Source organism: Schistocerca nitens, chromosome 7 (genome assembly GCF_023898315.1).
Source record: "Schistocerca nitens isolate TAMUIC-IGC-003100 chromosome 7, iqSchNite1.1, whole genome shotgun sequence".
Taxonomy (NCBI): domain Eukaryota; kingdom Metazoa; phylum Arthropoda; class Insecta; order Orthoptera; family Acrididae; genus Schistocerca; species Schistocerca nitens.
The window spans coordinates 419,431,780-419,449,708 of record NC_064620.1 but is presented as its reverse complement, the minus strand read 5'-3'; positions in this window follow the sequence as shown (position 1 = coordinate 419,449,708).

Here is a 17,929-nt window from a genome sequence, read left to right as displayed (position 1 = left end):
ACGTAGGATCAAAAGACGCAGCTTATCAACGCAACGATCCTGGCGAAGGCTTGGTACATGGCACAAGTCATAAACGTACCAATAGAAATAGGGAAGTCTATAAGAAGCGCTGTGTACTACCTACTGTGGAGGCGGGAAATTTTCAAAGTGTCACAAGCCACCAGCACTCTTCCTAGAGAAGAAGGGGGGTTTGGTTTAATAGACGTCACAACAAAATGCGCGGCACTGTTGCTCCATAGAGCACTAAAAATGGAGGACAGAAGTGTAGACTGTACCACGTCGTCTCTACTGAAGGAACACAGACCAGACTCCGAGGAAGCGCCGGTAGACGTCAGTCGAATACCTTTTAAGATGCGCTACCTAAAACAAGTAATAATGGACAGCAGCTACATAACATCCACCCTAGCAATCAAGGAGATGAGAACTGCAGGGAAAATCTACCGAGCGCTACGAGGTAAACAAGTCAGAAGCAGAACGGAGACGAATCTTCCAGGCCACGACTGGCCACAAGTCTGGAAGAATCTCTCCGAAAAAGCCATACCTCCAGAAGCTAGAGATACGTGGTACAAAGTCGTACACAAGACGATCCCCACAAACGAGCGCTTAGCACGCATCGGCATGCGTGAGTCGCCGAACTGCGAAGCGTGCAACCAAATAGACTCCCTGGAACACCGCTTCACATGCCGGACAAGCCAACAGATACGGGGGACGTGTAGAAGAATGGTGGCACACATGAACACGGCGGACCACCGTAACATAGAAATCACAGCTCTCACCATCCCAGAGGCAAAAAGCTTCCCTCGGCCAAAGCGCGTCGCGACCATGTGGACACTTGCAATGACAGCGCATGCGATAATCTCCAAAAAGCAGACGGACACAGTACAGTTCCTCACAGATCTCTGGGAGGAGCACCAAAGGGCCAGGCAGAAAAACAACTACCGGCAGACGTTCCAGAACTATCTGCAGATCGCGCTGGACGCCGCCTTCAAAGACGCCCTCCGTCCCCACGCCGCGACCGACACCGTCACCGCCGCCGACGCCGCAGACGCAGACGCCGACGCCGCCGCCACGACACACGACGCCGATACACCACGCCCTCCCATAGCCCCACAAGACCCCACCGCTTGCTGACGCAGACACCCCCACATCCTCCAACACCCTCAAAGTGCGTGTTTAGTGAGTGTTTGATTGTGTTTTGTGTGACAAGTGGCAGCGCATCACCTGCGTTCTCACATGTGAAAGAGTGCGATACAGCAATCATATCGTCACACAACTAGGGAAAGTGCTAAAATAGTGGTGATCTCCTGCGTGTCCAAAAGGTGATATGTAAGTACTGCACAAATTCACTAACATTCATTTTAATAATCGTGGAAACAATAAACAGTTGTGACAAAATGCAAAATGACGATTCGCAATGATTTACTATCATATATCAAATGTTTTCTTCTCACTTTCTCTCCCTCTCTATCTATCTCTCTCTCTCTCTCCCTCCCTCTCTCTCTTTCTCTCTCTCTCTCCCCCCCCCCCCTCTCCCTATCTCCAACCACAATCAAACAACTCTCCCTAAATTTACTATCCATATATATGTCTATACTTTGTTTTGTTGAGTGTACCATAGAAATATGTCTTAGTCAATCGGTTTAACCAAATTTAAAGGACGCCACCTTTTGGCGCCAACCAAATTAATCTCATTAAATTCCATTAAATATTCATAAAAAAAATACAGCTGTAATATGTGCACACAGAACTGGAGCTGGAAAAAGACTAGAAAACAGACAAATATAAAAACACAAAATTTTGCTTAATAGAGAGAACTAAATCATAAAGAAAATACAAGAAAGACTATACGAAAAGAAAATATATGATTACTGTATGTGTAAACCTAAACGTGCCTTTGATCAAGCAATGTATTTTGTTAATTTGTAAATAAAAGTTTATTACGTTACAAAAAAAAAGATGACTTGATGTTTTTTGTCTTTCATCATCACTGACTCGCAAGTCGTCGAAGTGGCGTCAGCTACAAAGGACTTGCAATTTCGGCCGCCGAACACCTCGCATGGGGTCTCCCGGCCAACAATGCCGTACGATCATTTCATTGCAGTGGCCTGGAGGACCCTCAGTTTATCACCAACTGCAGCCGGACACCCTTGCAAGGTGTCCTGTGAGGATGACAATGAAGCGGTAGGGACCTCACCTTAGAAGCCGACACTGTGACGGACGCTGACTTGATGACTTGCTGATTCACTGACCTGCCTGGGTGGCCAGTATCTATACGTGCCAAAGCAGGTTTGTTGCGGTGTTGCTGCCTCAGATGTCACGTACGCCACGTGTCGCGTTTCGCTAAATAGCCAGGAAGTGACCAGGAGGCGGTCGGTGGCAACCAGCGGGTTCCGTGGCGTAATGCTGCGCTAGCCAATTACTGCAAATGGCCCTTTTACGGCATTGAGCCCTGTTACCTAGGCTTGTGCCGTTACAGATCATTTATTACATTTTTATTATTTATCCAAAATTTTGGCAGCACGACTCAGTTCCAGCGCTGTCAACAACTGATTGCTCAAGAACCAACAGGCCCCTGCGAGCGGTGTGGGCGCGAGTGACAGAATGATTTTCCGAAGATATTTGTGATATTCCATCAACCTTGGCAAGGTTTCGTTTGTAGCTCTTTCGTTTGGAAAATCCTTGTTTTTGAGACCGGATTTACTTGTATGTTTTCATATTGTTGTTTAAAACATTTTAAATGCAAAAATTACTATATCAGCATATTAAATGACGCCTATGGGAAGTGAAACTAGGCGGCATTTTGATAAACTGGATTATAATGAACTGAGGTTTCGTGATTTGCCAAGTTTTGCAAGCCATCTATTACGGAGAACAAAATCTGTTGCGCGTGGGTGTCTCGAATGTGATAATAAAGATACCGATGATAAAATAGTTCATATGGTAACTGCTTACGTATTTATGTTTAGGATGTGTTTGGTATGGGCCCGCATCTCGTGGTCGTGCGGTAGCGTTCTCGCTTCCCACGCCCGGGTTCCCGGGTTCGATTCCCGGCGGGGTCAGGGATTTTCTCTGCCTCGTGATGGCTGGGTGTTGTGTGCTGTCCTTAGGTTAGTTAGGTTTAAGTAGTTCTAAGTTCTAGGGGACTTATGACCACAGCAGTTGAGTCCCATAGTGCTCAGAGCCAATTGAACCATTTTTTGTTTGGTATGGACAGTTCTATTTATGTCATCACAATAAAATGTACCCATCTTCGCGTTAAAAGATTTCACAGCTGAAGTTACACGTTATAGGAGTATGTTGATACGTTCATTATCCAGAATGATCTGACCCACGTGACAACGATATTTTATATACAGTGTACAATTTTTTTGTTATTGGATTACACCGTATTTCACGCAGGATTATTTATCGTAGGTGTTTTCTTAATTTTAACCGATGTTAATGCAAAAACTTGTATCATAACATGTTATATAATCTCTCATGTATTTAATTTAATTCACTCTTGTATTAATTACATTCAGTGTGAGACAGTGTTCCATCATGTCACGGGTGTAACATAAATTTTCTTGTCTTTTTCAGCACTGTTTCAAAGGGGACGTATTGTTTCATTCGTATTTCAATGGAATCCACTTATGGTAGTACTGTTAAGTCGTCATAATTTCAAGTTTATAATTGTAATCTCGTATCTGGTAGACTCCAATTCACTTGCTTATTATGATGCTATTAGAGCTTTCTACAAAATACACACTGAGAATTGTAACAGTTTAACAGTACTGTCGTATGTAGATTCCATTGAAGGAGTATGAGTGTCTTAGTACTGAAGAATAGAAGTATAAAAAATTAATTAGTTTTTAATTTTTCACGCAGCTCTTGAAGTATGTGTCGACCAATGACGTACTTGGGTAGGTACATTCGGCAGCGTATGTGGTTACTGTCTGCGAAATGTATTGCGACCAAATATAATAATGAAGACAAGCATGATGTGACACCTTTTCTCGCGTCTCATTGTTTGAGACGTATCTCCTGAGCTATGGGAGGTACGAGGTTCTTAACCCCCCCCCCCCCCATACAGATTGTTACCTGACTATATGACTATAAGGGATATGTGTACCAAAATTTTGTTGAAATCGGTCTGGTGGTTTAGGAGGAGATTGGGAAAACACATGCACACATAGATTCATTTTTATAATAAGTGTGGATTTTGAAAACAGATACGAAGAGACGGGAGCTGACAGAGGGTATCTACTCTAATCCTTTTATCAAAGTATTGGTATCGATACGTTTCTGTCGGTACTTATATGAGAACGTTAGTTTCCTTACGATACTGCTCACAAGGAAAATATCCAACCCGTTAAATACCGGTTCTGTACTCGTCACTTTCTTTCTCGAAGCTCAACATAACGCTGCTGCCTACGTGGTTGGAACAACAATTTGATATATCGGCAGTGGAAAGTATTTCGGCGTACAGTGTGACGTTTCGCAAGTGGGAGATTCCGTTGCTTCCTTGTCAGCTATAAGTCGTTCCCAGAACGTGACTCGCCATTTGCCGCTAGAGCGCCCTGGCATCATGTGACTGACTGAGTGACCCACTTCTCGACCGAGCATCGTGTTTCATAAGAGCAACGGCCAATGCCGCATTCAGGGACCTAGTAACAGTGCAACATATATAGAAAAAATGATTTCGTGAGGCGTTTGGACAACTAATGCCAACCAACGGGTTAGCAGGTGTTAAAATCTCTAGTAATCGATATATCACAGCTGCATCTATGATAGTTTAAACAAAGTTGCTCATTTTGATTCTTAAATAGACCGTCAGTACCAGAAGGAGCTATTCCGTAATGAGGATGCATAGATTATAGACGTCATTGGTGTCAACAATACGATATTTTAAGCTACGTGTTTGGAATTTTGTAATAGCGAAAATGGAAAACCAAGAACGAACTGCTCAGATCAGAAGAGATATAAAGCAGGAGTAATGTCTTCCTTCCCTACTCTTCAATCTATACATCAAGGAAGAAATGGTTATCATACCGTTTAAGTATTTCTTGTTTAATATCGTTTTCATGTTCTGTCAGGCACCTCCGAAAATTCAGTTAACGCAAATGCTGCGTTTAGTGCTGGGAGGGGACAAAAATGTAAGGAGCAATCTTGGAAAGAACAGCACTACCTTACGAAAGTACCATATAGGACCGGGACAAACTGAAAAAAAAAATATTCGAAGAGATGCCTGTAAAAAGGTCTAAATTTCACTGATGTGCCCTATAGCTGTACCTTCTTAAATTACTGCACTGATGTCTGAGGTATCATCATTGTTTCCTGCGGAGATATTACTGTACTGAAACTAAGATTTGTGGATTTTTTTTGAATGATGCTGCGGCCGGGAATAATTTTTATTTTATTGTTATACGAACTTACTTATAAAAACCACGATATGTACAGATCATGAGATCTTCCAAACCATCGGTTTATCATTCAATTTGTGGTACAATTTCCAATGAACATGCTGAACATTACAATACTGAACACGTATTTTCCAACTTTTAAAATGTTTTCGTTTTTCTGCTTTCAAATTATCCACTTGTATCTCTAATTTACCCCATTAAAAATGAAGTTTGTCTTGTATGCAGTAGAAAAAATTTGTTATTATTCGGTTACTGGTATTTTATAGTCACCTTGAATTTGAAGACCTCTCCTGAGGAGCTATCCAGAAAGTTAATTATGAAAACACGTGAGCTGTAGATAACTAAAAGTATAAAAACTGTCTCTAAGAGGAAAAGGGAAATTTACGTAGAAGTTAGAATACGTAAGATCCAACGTTAATTGCATTCAACAAAAAATACTGTAATAATTTAAGGAAAGTCATTAAAATGTCGAGAAATATACAAGTCCAGACAGAAATTAATAATGCAGATAATAAGATTAAAAACATAGCATACATAAAACGGGACCCATGACAATCAGTCAGCGTACAAGATACCACAGTAGTTAAAACTAAGTGGCACTTTTGTTCACAGGTTGCAAATATTTTTAACAATCAATTTTCTAAATATTGCAGCAAAAATGGGATTAAATGCATGTTGACGGAGCAAGAGAATATGTTAAAAAGTCATTCCACAAGACTTTGAGCAAGATGAAAGAAGCACAAGCAGAAATTAACAGAATTCTAGAAGCAAAAGCTCGCACAGTGTTGATGGAATGTCAGACACAATTCTGAATATTTGTTCTCACGTAATAAATTATATCCCCATTAACATCATTGGATCAGGGAATATTTCCAGACAGATTAAAATATGCTAATGTTAAACCTTGACTTAAGAAGTTATCGTATACTTTCCTTACCGACGTCCTTGTCCAAATTATTAGAATAACTAAAGTACTAAAGAGTACTCTCACATTTAAGGAAAAACAGTTTACTTGGCACATCAAGTATTGTATTAGAGAAGGGATGTCCGACTGAAATTGCTATATATACACATCTGATCACCAAATATAACAAGCCTTAAATAGTAAAATATCGCCAGTTGGTATTTTCTGTGATCTTTCCGAGGCGTTTCATTGCTTAGATCATGTTGCTCTTCTGGAAAAAACTCGAGTTTTGTGGAACTGATGGCTTTACACGCCTGGTTGAAATAATACTTCACAAGCAGAATGCAAAAGATTGTGCTGTATAATTCAAACAACGTTAAAAAAAAGAGAAGAACTTAGTGGCTGGGGAGAAATGACGAAGAGAGTCCTACAAGATTCAATTTTGAGCCCAAACCTGTTCTTTATACTGGATGTCCTATTACAAAGTTGTCAGGTGCATTTTCTCCGATGTTTCGAAAGATATTTGTAGTTTCATTTTTGCAATGTGTAGTTAGAGTCAGTCCCAACGAAGTACTGCTCATCACCTTTTTCATGCAACGCCCAGTGTCGTCCGTAAGCGTCGGTTTGCTTCCCATTGCAAACAAAGTGATTTTTAAACCGGAATTTTACGCGTCTAGTCGATAAAATAGTAGTCTCAGATTAGTCTAGTGCGACATTAGTTTCATTGATATGTACGGACAGGAAGGGTAAAACGCGGAGAATAACCAGTACTCATAGCAGCGCCAGAACTACCTCGGCCTGCACTAGCTGCTACCACGGTGTAGCACCGCTACTCGGTTGTTGCTGGAGTAGCAGTTTTTCCTTCGTATTTTGCTGTGCCTGTTAATACACATCGATGAAACGAATACCGCACTTGACGAATTTTCGACCACGCCCTATCGAATGGGCATGGAATATTCCCCTTTAAAAATAATTTTCTTTGTAATGGGAAACAAACAGATGCTTTATGTCGACACAGGGAGCCGCATCAAAGACTTGACGAGCAGTGTTTTGCTAGGGCTGACTCTAGTTGCACACTGCAAAAACGAAATTGCAAATATCTGTCGAAACAGCAGTGAAATGCACCTGACGACCCTTTGGAGAGACAATCTGTGTATGTGAATGACGTTTCACATATAACAATCACGAAGCAGAATTTGTATGTTTTCAAACGATACTAGTGCTATAATAGATCCCATTAGAGAGAAACAAAGAGATTATTAATTATGTTTTTTCAAGGCATTGTTAAGTCGTCCTCTGACAATGGACTCCCATTTAATTTAGAGAAAACACACTATGTTCATTTATGTACAACACGTAGAGAAATACCAACATTTGATGTATCAAATGAAAAGGTGTTAATAAATAGGGTAGAATTCTCAAAGTTTTTGGGTGCACATAGTAATGTAAACGTGAATCAGAAGAAGCATTTTACTGAGTTACCCAAAAAATTCAGTTCAGCTTATTTTGTTTTTCGTGTTCAACCTCCTGACATATTTCGCATATTTCCACTCGATAATATCTCACAGAATAATTTTCTAGGGAGTGTCATCACTTAGAAAGTATTGATTGCACAAAAGTGAGCAGTAACAATAATATGTGGTGTTCACTCATGGTCGTCATGTGGGCACCTCTTCAAGGAATTCCGGATTTTAACTGTACTGTCACAAATATATTCCGTAATTAAATTAGTCACAAAAAAATCCATCACAATTTAAGATGAATAGTGATTCCCATACCTACTACACTAGAGGAAAAATGATCTTTGTTACCCTCTAGCCGTTACCTGCTGCTGCTGTGTTGTGGTGACTGATGTTTAGTAAGCAGGCTATTGTATCGTATGTGGAGTAACTTCAGCTGTCCTCTGACATGTCCGTCGGTTTGGGTAAATGTAGCTCGTGATCTGTCCCCCTCCCCCCCTTACCGTTCCGTCTCCTCACGACGCCGTGGTACACATAGCGTTGCTGCCATGCGGTGCATGCAGAGAGGTATGGGCAGGAGCTCACATCTATTCATTGTGGTACTGAAGTCGCTATAGATTATACACTGTCTACATTATGCAACAAATTTAATAGTTTTTGAACACTGTTTACGTTCACTGACGTTAGAAAAGATGTTTCATTCCCTATTTCATCCTCTTGGGCGTCGATTTTTCTTATCTTTCCTTTTTTTTATGAAGTATCTCATATTCGTTCTCAGGGTTCAAACTTGTTACAAAACAAATTTCCCCGAAATCAGTTCGGTGGTTTAGTCATGCAAACATTACAGACAGAGTAACTTTCCCATTTAATGACATTAGTATGGAAGTTTGAATTAAACACGTTGAGAACTGTATTAGCATTTTATTCATTAATAGGAATTGTATTACGTAGAACATATTAACCAATAAAAGAATTTTCACAAATATGAGAAGGTTTAAAAGTCAACGAGTAAACAGCTTTTACAAAGTGTACACATTTTTTCGTATTTTGCGTTATATTATTCGAATCAAAAAATACCATGTTGTACTACACACTTTCTAAAGCAATCTAAGTTCTTCTTCGGCATTCAAGCAGCTCCATATCAAATTTATCAAAATCAGTCCAACGGTTTAGTCGTAAAAAGGTAACAGATAAACACACTTTTGCTTTTATAATGTTAATATGGATAATTAAAACTGTGAGTGGATCGGAAATGAGTTCAATATGCAGCGAGAAAATTTTTCGATCATTTTCCAAGTACTTTAAAATGCTCAATATGTAGTAAAAGCAAGTTTTAAATCTAACACAAAACAATTTTTCCTAGGCAGTTCCTTGTATTCCATGGACCAATTTTTATTTAAAAACTGTAGACTGTAAGAAAACCTAGTTTTTAATTTTAGCTGCATGATTAAAATTAAAAATTTGTGTGTTCCTTCATGTTAGTACTAATCAAGTGTAAACTCTTTAAACTGATTCGTTCCACATTATTTCGTTAAAGGATTCGTCCAAGTGATCTGCTGAACACGTAACTAACTAACTATTTGAACTCAAACGAATCAATAACGATATAATACTTTCTGAAGTAAGTAATTGATAGCAGACATTGTTTTTCTCAAATGCAGGTGAACCATACTCCTCAGTTATGTTGTACGATTACGACGGAGCAGTGTTACCGTGGCGTACAGAAGCGATACACATTATAAAAATATGTGTGTGTGTGTGTTTGTGTATATATGTTCACAAATTATGCTAAACCACTGGACCGATTTCAACAAAACTTTGAACACGTATCCCTCACTGTCAGGCAACAGTCCCTGTCGGTGTAAGAAGTACTTAACTATCATAGTTCAGCAAATATGATGTCATAAACAATGAGATGCGTCAAAAACTTCCGCATTGTATGTGAAGTTTAAATTTATTACTTATTTGCTCCTCACTCTGTTCGTGACATTTTTTTGTTGTCAGTAACCGCTTACGCTTCTGAATGTACCAACAAAATAAAATCGTTGTGTTGCACATAGACCAGAGGTACTACGTCATACACAATGAGATACGTGAAAAAATGCCGCATCAGGCATGACATATAAGTTTATTACTTCTTTCCTGCTTAGTTCGCAACACATTTCGCAGGCAGAAACCTCACATGCCGCTAAATGTACCTACAGAAATATATCATTGTACAACACATTGCTCAAGAGATATGCGGTCATAAACCCGGCGACGTGTAAAAAAAAAAAAAAAAATGCCGCATCATGAATGAACTTTTGATAGATTTGTTCTCTGCAACTAAGACATCCTCCAGTCTAATCAATTTAAGAAAATCTCTGACACCTGACAACGCTTCTGACAGCCATCAACTGCGAAATGGAAATGGCTGTAGGCGAAAACAATATCCGTCTATATAGAGCTACAAAGAGACGTTGCCATAGGGACGGTTATAAATCGCGATGTAGACACGGGAAGCAGTTGTTCTTATACATTTGTACATTATGCATATTCCTTCGTACGATTATTTCATAATTTTAAAGGTCTTTTCACGATTACATGAAAATGAAATTTTTTCGATATTATACTGTAAACACAGTTCATTTTTTTACATTTCTATTACGAAAAACGGGATTTAAAAACAAATTAAAAGAATTTTTGAATGACAACTCCTTTTCCTACTCCTTTTACTCATTAGATGAATTTTGAGATATGAAGTAGTAACTGTTTAGAAAAAATTGTGTCGTGTAAAGAAAACTTATGTTGAAGTGACACGTTCCACGTCATTACGAAATGTCATAGTCATGATCTACGGAACAAGTATTAATGTAATGTACTGTAACATACACGTTCACACCATCGTCGAGTACAAAAATGTCTGTGAAGGGTAGAACGGCCACGAGATTGCATTACTCTTCAGTCCAGAACCGAGCTGCTACTACGATCGCAGGTTCGAATCCTGCCTCGGGCATGGATGTGTGTGACGTGCTTAGATAAGTTAGGCTTAAGTAGTTCTCGAGCCCCTACCACGCCGTAGCGGAGAAGCGAGGCAACTGTCCCCCAATTGAAGCAGCTGATCGTCGCCATTTGCAGGGATGAATCCTTAGTACTGGGGTTGTGATTTGAAGCATATGAGACGCAGCAAGAGCAAATTGAAGCACAAATTAAACACATGTTTGTTCAAAAAAGTACTGAGTATTCGAGTCTATTTTAAAAGTATACTTAAATGAATGAAGTTTCCTAATTTCCGAAATACGTCTACATAGAGACGCGAAATTTAAGAATGTAAGGCTCTTTCCTGAGAAGGTGCAGCGAGTTTACATCGAGCTATTTGCTTTTGATAATTACATGAAACTTTTAAAGTAGCAGACAGTACGATTATTATTTAATTGACGTAATTTTCCTGTCAGGTCCAGTTTGCTTTTTGCCTATTACTGTGTACATTTTGCACGCTTACTTTTGTTTAGCACAGTACTGTCTACACTCGTATTTTGGTATGATTAATTGTAATAAGCCATATCACTTTAAATACCGTAGGAATTTCATTCGGACATTAGTTTTTAACACTGATAGCACTTCTGAAAGTGGTTGAGTTTACAACATTTGACCAAATATTTAACCATTTACAAAGTATAATCACCACCTGACAACACATGTTAAGTATCTAAACGCAATTATTCGACCTACCTCTGATTCATACTTAATATATATTTTATTGCCTTGGTAACCTGGAAAACGAACGTTAAAAATTATACACACGGACTGTGTTTCCACACTATTTAACCTAGGCCTATATTGCACGATTTCCAGGACACTATACCTTTTTCAAATGAGTTGGAAATCCAAATACTGTCGGCATAGCATCGTCCTTCAGTTGACATCTATTTACATAATTTTCCATATAACAGTTCTCTTCAAAATGAAGAGAGCTCAGCAAATAATTTGCTGTCAGTTGGAAGTTCTCTCTCCGAGTAGCAACTATCCATTTCCGATTTAGAAAATCATTTCTAAGGGGAAACCTAAACAAAAACAAACGCTCACGATGTATTATTTCTCCATGAAAATACTATATACAAGTAATAGAAAGTAACAAACAACCAGAAATGACTGAGCTGTGAAATGTATCATTGTTTCCGTCTTCGTCTTTGCTTCCATTCTTACTGTTACAATTAAAAGCAGCCCACTAACGAACCATGTTTACGCACTGTTTCCCTGCAAATGGCGGCTGCTATCACGTTCAATGTGGGGACGCGACACTAGCGTCAATGCGCGGTCTAGTTTTTATTTAGTAAGTCTATGGTAGTTCTAAGTCTAGGGGATTGATTACCTCAGATGTTAAGTCCCCTAGTGCTTGGAGCCATTTTTGATTCCATTACTATTGTTCCGGTGTAACATCAAGGGGATTAGATTAGGAAATGAGACACTTAAAGTAGTAAAGGAGTTTTGGTATTTAGGGAGTAAAATAACTGATGATGGTCGAAGTAGAGAGGATATAAAATGTAGACTGGCAATGGCAAGGAAATCGTTTCTGAAGAAGAGAAATTTGTTAACATCGAGTATAGATTTAAGTGTCAGGAAGTCGTTTCTGAAAGTATTTGTATGGAGTGTAGCCATGTATGGAAGTGAAACATGGACGATAACCAGTTTGGACAAGAAGAGAATCGAAGCTTTCGAAATGTGGTGCTACAGAAGAATGCTGAAGATAAGGTGGGTAGATCACGTAACTAATGAGGAGGTATTGAATAGGATTGGGGAGAAGAGAAGTTTGTGGCACAACTTGACTAGAAGAAGGGATCGGTTGGTAGGACATGTTCTGAGGCATCAAGGGATCACAAATTTAGCATTGGAGGGCAGTGTGGAGGGTAAAAATCGTAGAGGGAGACCAAGAGATCAATACACTAAGCAGATTCAGAAGGATGTAGGTTGCAGTAGGTACTGGGAGATGAAGAAGCTTGCACAGGATAGAGTAGCATGGAGAGCTGCATCAAACCAGTCTCAGGACTGAAGACCACAACAACAACAACATCAAGCACGGCACGTCGACTTGGATAATAAGAGCAGAGAAGGCTGTGAGAAGACGTCAGCCAATAGAACGCTGACTCGGACGACAGCACGACAGGAGCGGCACCTATACGAAGAGAATATAAGCGCCGTTCCAACCAGCCTCGGCCACACGGTAGAAGACGTGCACTAGGAGAAGCCCTACAAGACCGGCACTAGTAGGGCCCCACATGAAGAGCCGCACTAGAAGATGAGATGTCATCCTAACTGTTTAGCTGAAGCTTGTGATCTACATAAACTGGTTGCATTGGAAATTGTATACAGAGTGATCCATTGATCGTGACCGGGCCAAATATCTCACGAAATAAGCGTCAAACGAAAAAACTACAGAGAACGAAACTTGTCTAGCTCGAAGGGGGAAACGAGATGGCGCTATGGTTGGACCGCTAGATGGCGCTGCCATTGGTCAAACATACATCAACAGCGCTTTTTTAAATAGGAACCCCCATTTTTATTAAATATTTGTGTAGTATGTAAAGAAATATGAATGTTTTAGTTGGACCACTTATTTCGCTTTGTGATAGATGGCGCTGTAATAGTCACAAACATATGGCTCACAATTTTAGGCGAACAGTTGGTAACAGATAGGTTTTTTAAATTAAAATACAGAACGTAGGTACGTTCGAACATTTTATTTCGGTTGTTCCAATGTGATACATGTACCTTTGTGAACTTACCATTTCTGAGAACTCATGCTGTTACAGCGTGATTACCTGTAAATACCACATTAATGCAATAAATGCTCAAAATGATGTCCGTCAACCTCAGTGCATTTGGCAATACCTGTAACGACATTCCTCTCAACAGCGGGTAGTTGGCTTTCCGTAATGTTCGCACATGCATTGACAATGCGCTGACGCATGTTGTCAGGCGTTGTGGGTGGATCACGATAGCAAATATCCTTCAACTTTCCCCATAGAAAGAAATCCGGGGGCGTCAGATCCGGTGAACGTGCGGGCCATGGTATGGTGCATCGACGACCAATCCACCTGTCATGAAATATTCTATTCAATACCGCTTCAACCACACGCGAGCTATGTGCCGGACATCCATCATGCTGGAAGTACATCGCCATTCTGTCATGCAGTGAAACATCTTGTAGTAACATCGGTAAAACATTACGTATGAAAGCAGCATACATTGCACCATTTAATTATTCAACCGTGCACAGGTAGGATGACGACTCCGGCGAGCGACCAAATGGTGTAAATTGCCGATGAAGATGACCCCATTGCGGGTTGAAACCGGTTGGCGGCAAAATCAATAATGCGATTGTGACAGTCATTTTGGATAATTGATTATAAGTAAACTAATCGCTGTTACCTCCACACAACTATGCTGTCTAAAAATTTATTGCTCCATTTAGATTGCCATCGATAAAATGGGGGCCAATTATCCTTCCTCCCATAATGACGCACCATACATTAGCCCGTCGCTGATGTTCCACTTGTCGCAGCCATCGTGGATTTTCCGTTGGCCAATAATGCATATTACCTTGGTGAATGACGATTCCTCGCCAAATAGGACGTGTGCAAAAAATCTGTCATCGTCCAGTAATTTCTCTTGTGCCCAGTGGCAGAACTGTACTCGACGTTCAAAGTTGTCGCCATGCAATTCCTGGTGCATAGAAATATGGTACGGGTACAGTCGATGTTGATGTAGCATTCTCAACACCCACTTTTTTGAGATTCCCGATTCTCGCGCAATTTGACTGCTACTGATGTGCGGATTAGCCGCGACAGCAGCTAAAACACCTACTTGGGCATCATCATTTGTTGCAGGTCGTGGTTGACGTTTCATATGTGACTGAACACGTCCTGTTTCCTTAAATAACGTAACATCCGGAGAACGGTCCGGACACTTGGATGATGTCGTCCAGGATACCGAGCAGCAAACATAGCACACGCCCGTTGGGCATTTTGATCACAATAGTCATACATCAACACGATATCGACCTTTTCCGCAATTGGTAAACGGTCCATTTTAACACGGGTAATGTATCATGAAGCAAATACAGGCCGCACTGGCGGAATGTTACGTGATACCACGTACTTATACGTTTGTGACTATTACAGCTCCATCTATCACAAAGCGACAAAATTGGTCCAACTAAAACATTCATATTTCTTTACGTACTACACGAATACGTAATAAAAAATGGGGGTACGAATTTAAAAAAAAACGCAGTTGATATACGTTTGACCTATGGCAGCGCCATCTAGCGGGCCAACCATAGCGCCATCTCGTTTCCCCCTTCAAGCTAGATAAGTTTCGTTCTCTGTAATTTTTTCGTTTGACGCTTATTTCGTGAGATATTTGGCCCGGTTACGATCAATGGACCACCGTGTATATCAAGGACATTGATTATTTGCATGTCGCCATTTGCTTGCGACACCATTGTAACTCCTCTAAGTTAAGTATTGTCAGTTCAATTACTGTAATAAACTCCATTAATAAGATCTGCTTGAATGTTGTCTAGCTATCAGAGAAAACAGCTTCCTAGGCACCCCATATTAGACGAGTGGGCAGGATCCCACAACTATTGTGCGATTTAGTTAGGGTATTTAAGTGTCGTGATCAGCATCAGATGCGAGCGATCACCGTGAGGGACATGGTGGTATCACGTACTCCAGTGCCTTTATTAGCACCTGACAGAGCCTCAAAGGAGACTAAGTGTGGGTCTATTTGGCCAGCTGGTCGAATCGTGCAATATCCGGATTTGAGGAGTATTCGGATGTGACAGTGCCTCGATATTGGAGTACATGGAAACGTGAGGGCAGGCCTAGTTGTCAAGATTCCAATCGACCACGTCTGACAGCCATAAGGGAGGATCGCTGCATTCTGCACCGAGCACACTCTAACCCTTTCATGTGCCATCCAAGAAAAAGTAATGGACCCCCTGTAACATTCTGCGTGATCCCGCACCTTTGGTTAGAGACTGGCAGCAGCTGGGCCAGAGAATTACTGACCTGTGCACAAACCGCTGTTAACTCCATTAGCATAGGCTGTGTCCGAAGAGGTGCCTTTTCCAGGAAACATGGAGTGATGACGAATGGCGTCCCACTACACTTGCTGGTGAAATGAAACGACAATGCACTACCCCAGATTGTCATCGTCAGATAGTATGGCAATGGGGGAGAGGTCTCATACTTCCCGTTTTGGAGAGGCACAGCGGTGTCATGGTGTGGAGATCACTGCTGGTAGTGGCTGAGGGAACTCTTGACGGCACAACGGCACGTCGCGGACATCCTGCGTCTCGTGTGTTACCTGCCATGTGACAGCATCGCGATGCCATTTTTCAGCATAACAATGCTCGTCCATGAACGGCATGTATCACTACGAACTGCATGGCGATGAGGTACTCCCGTGCCCAGCAAGGTCCCTAGATCTGCCCATTATAGAATATACTTACGTACAGTCTGAAAGAACAGACACCTTTGACGAAGCACTGCTGTACGAAATATTTCGAAATAATTCGCTGACTGCGACCGGGAGTCAAACCTGAATTTTCCTCTTCTTGCAAGCGGTCGCTTCAACCACCTCGGCTATACATGCATGCTTCCTGGACCGAATTAAGTGAATTAATGTCGATGAATTTCGTACAGCTGTGTACCGTCAACAGTATATATTCTTTGAGAGATGCGTGTAAATAACAAGCCTAGGCAAGCACACGACGGTAACATTGTCTCGATTCCTCATTGTCTCGTTCTCCCTGTTGCGAGAATCCAAGTAATGTTGCGAGCATCGAGTGGCGACTTTCGTGGACCACGATGTAGACATTGTGACACATGGAAGTTTGGGTCGGCCGGAGAGTGGACACGGATAGCAGAAGTGAGTAAGGCGGCCGCTCGCGATAAGTTGAAAATCCAGATTCGTGCCCCTGTCCGACACAAATTCTCATACACGACTATTGGATAGTACGAGGCGTGTTTTTTTAAGTAAGTACCGTTTTGAAATTTAAAAAAAAGACGTGCTAAGATATCTCAATAATTTTATTTTTACATGAAAACCTGTACCTTAATCTACTTTTCTACACAATTTCCGTCAATATTGAGCACTTGTCATAACGTTGTAGCAGTGTTTGAATACCCTCCTCATAGAAGTCTGCCGCCTGACTTGTTAACAACTGCATCACCACTGTTTTGACTTCGTCATCGTCTTAAAGACGCTGACCGCCCAGGTGTATCTTCAAGTGCAGGAACAGATGGTAGTCACCAGGCGCAATATCGGGGCTGTACGGAGGATGATCTAGAGTTTCCCATCGAAAAGATGTGATGAGATCTTTGGTCTGATTCGTCACAAGCGGACGGGCACTGTCTTGCAGCAAAACGATGCCCTTGTTCAACTTCCATTGACGGGTGCTTTGATTCTGGTGTGACGTAGGCCACCCATGTTTCATCACCCGTAACGATATGGCTTAAGAAATCATCACCGTCGTTCTGGTACCGCTCAAGGAAAGTCAATGCACTGTCTAAACGTTTGGTTTTGGGCACATCCGTCAACATTTTCGGTACCCAGCGTGCGTACAATTTTCGGTAATTAAAGTGTTCGGTCACAGTGTCATACAAAACACTACGAGAAACATTAGGAATGTCATCCCGCAAGGAGGAAATCGTAAAGCGTCTGTTTTCTCTCACCTTATTGTCCACTTCCTGCACCAAACTTTCATTAACGACCGAAGGACGCCCACTCCGATGTTCATCATGCCCATTTGTGCGGCCATCTTTAAATGCTCTCACCCACTTTCTCACCATTCCATCACTCATAATGTTTTCTCCGTAAACTGCACAGATCTCACGATGAATATCGATCGCTTTTAGGCCTTTAGCACTAAGAAATCTTATAACAGCCCGTACTTCACAGTCGGCGGGACTCATGATTATCGGAGGTATCTTAAAAACTCAGGAATCGCGCGACCGATACGGTCGCAAGTTCGAATCCTGGTTGGTTAGGTTTAAGTAGTTCTAAGTTCTAGGGGACTGACGACCTCAGATGTTAAGTCCCATAGGCTCAGAGCCTTTTTTTTCTTAAACAGTCAGTACACAACATAAACAAGGAAGAATCAGACTGTAATTGCG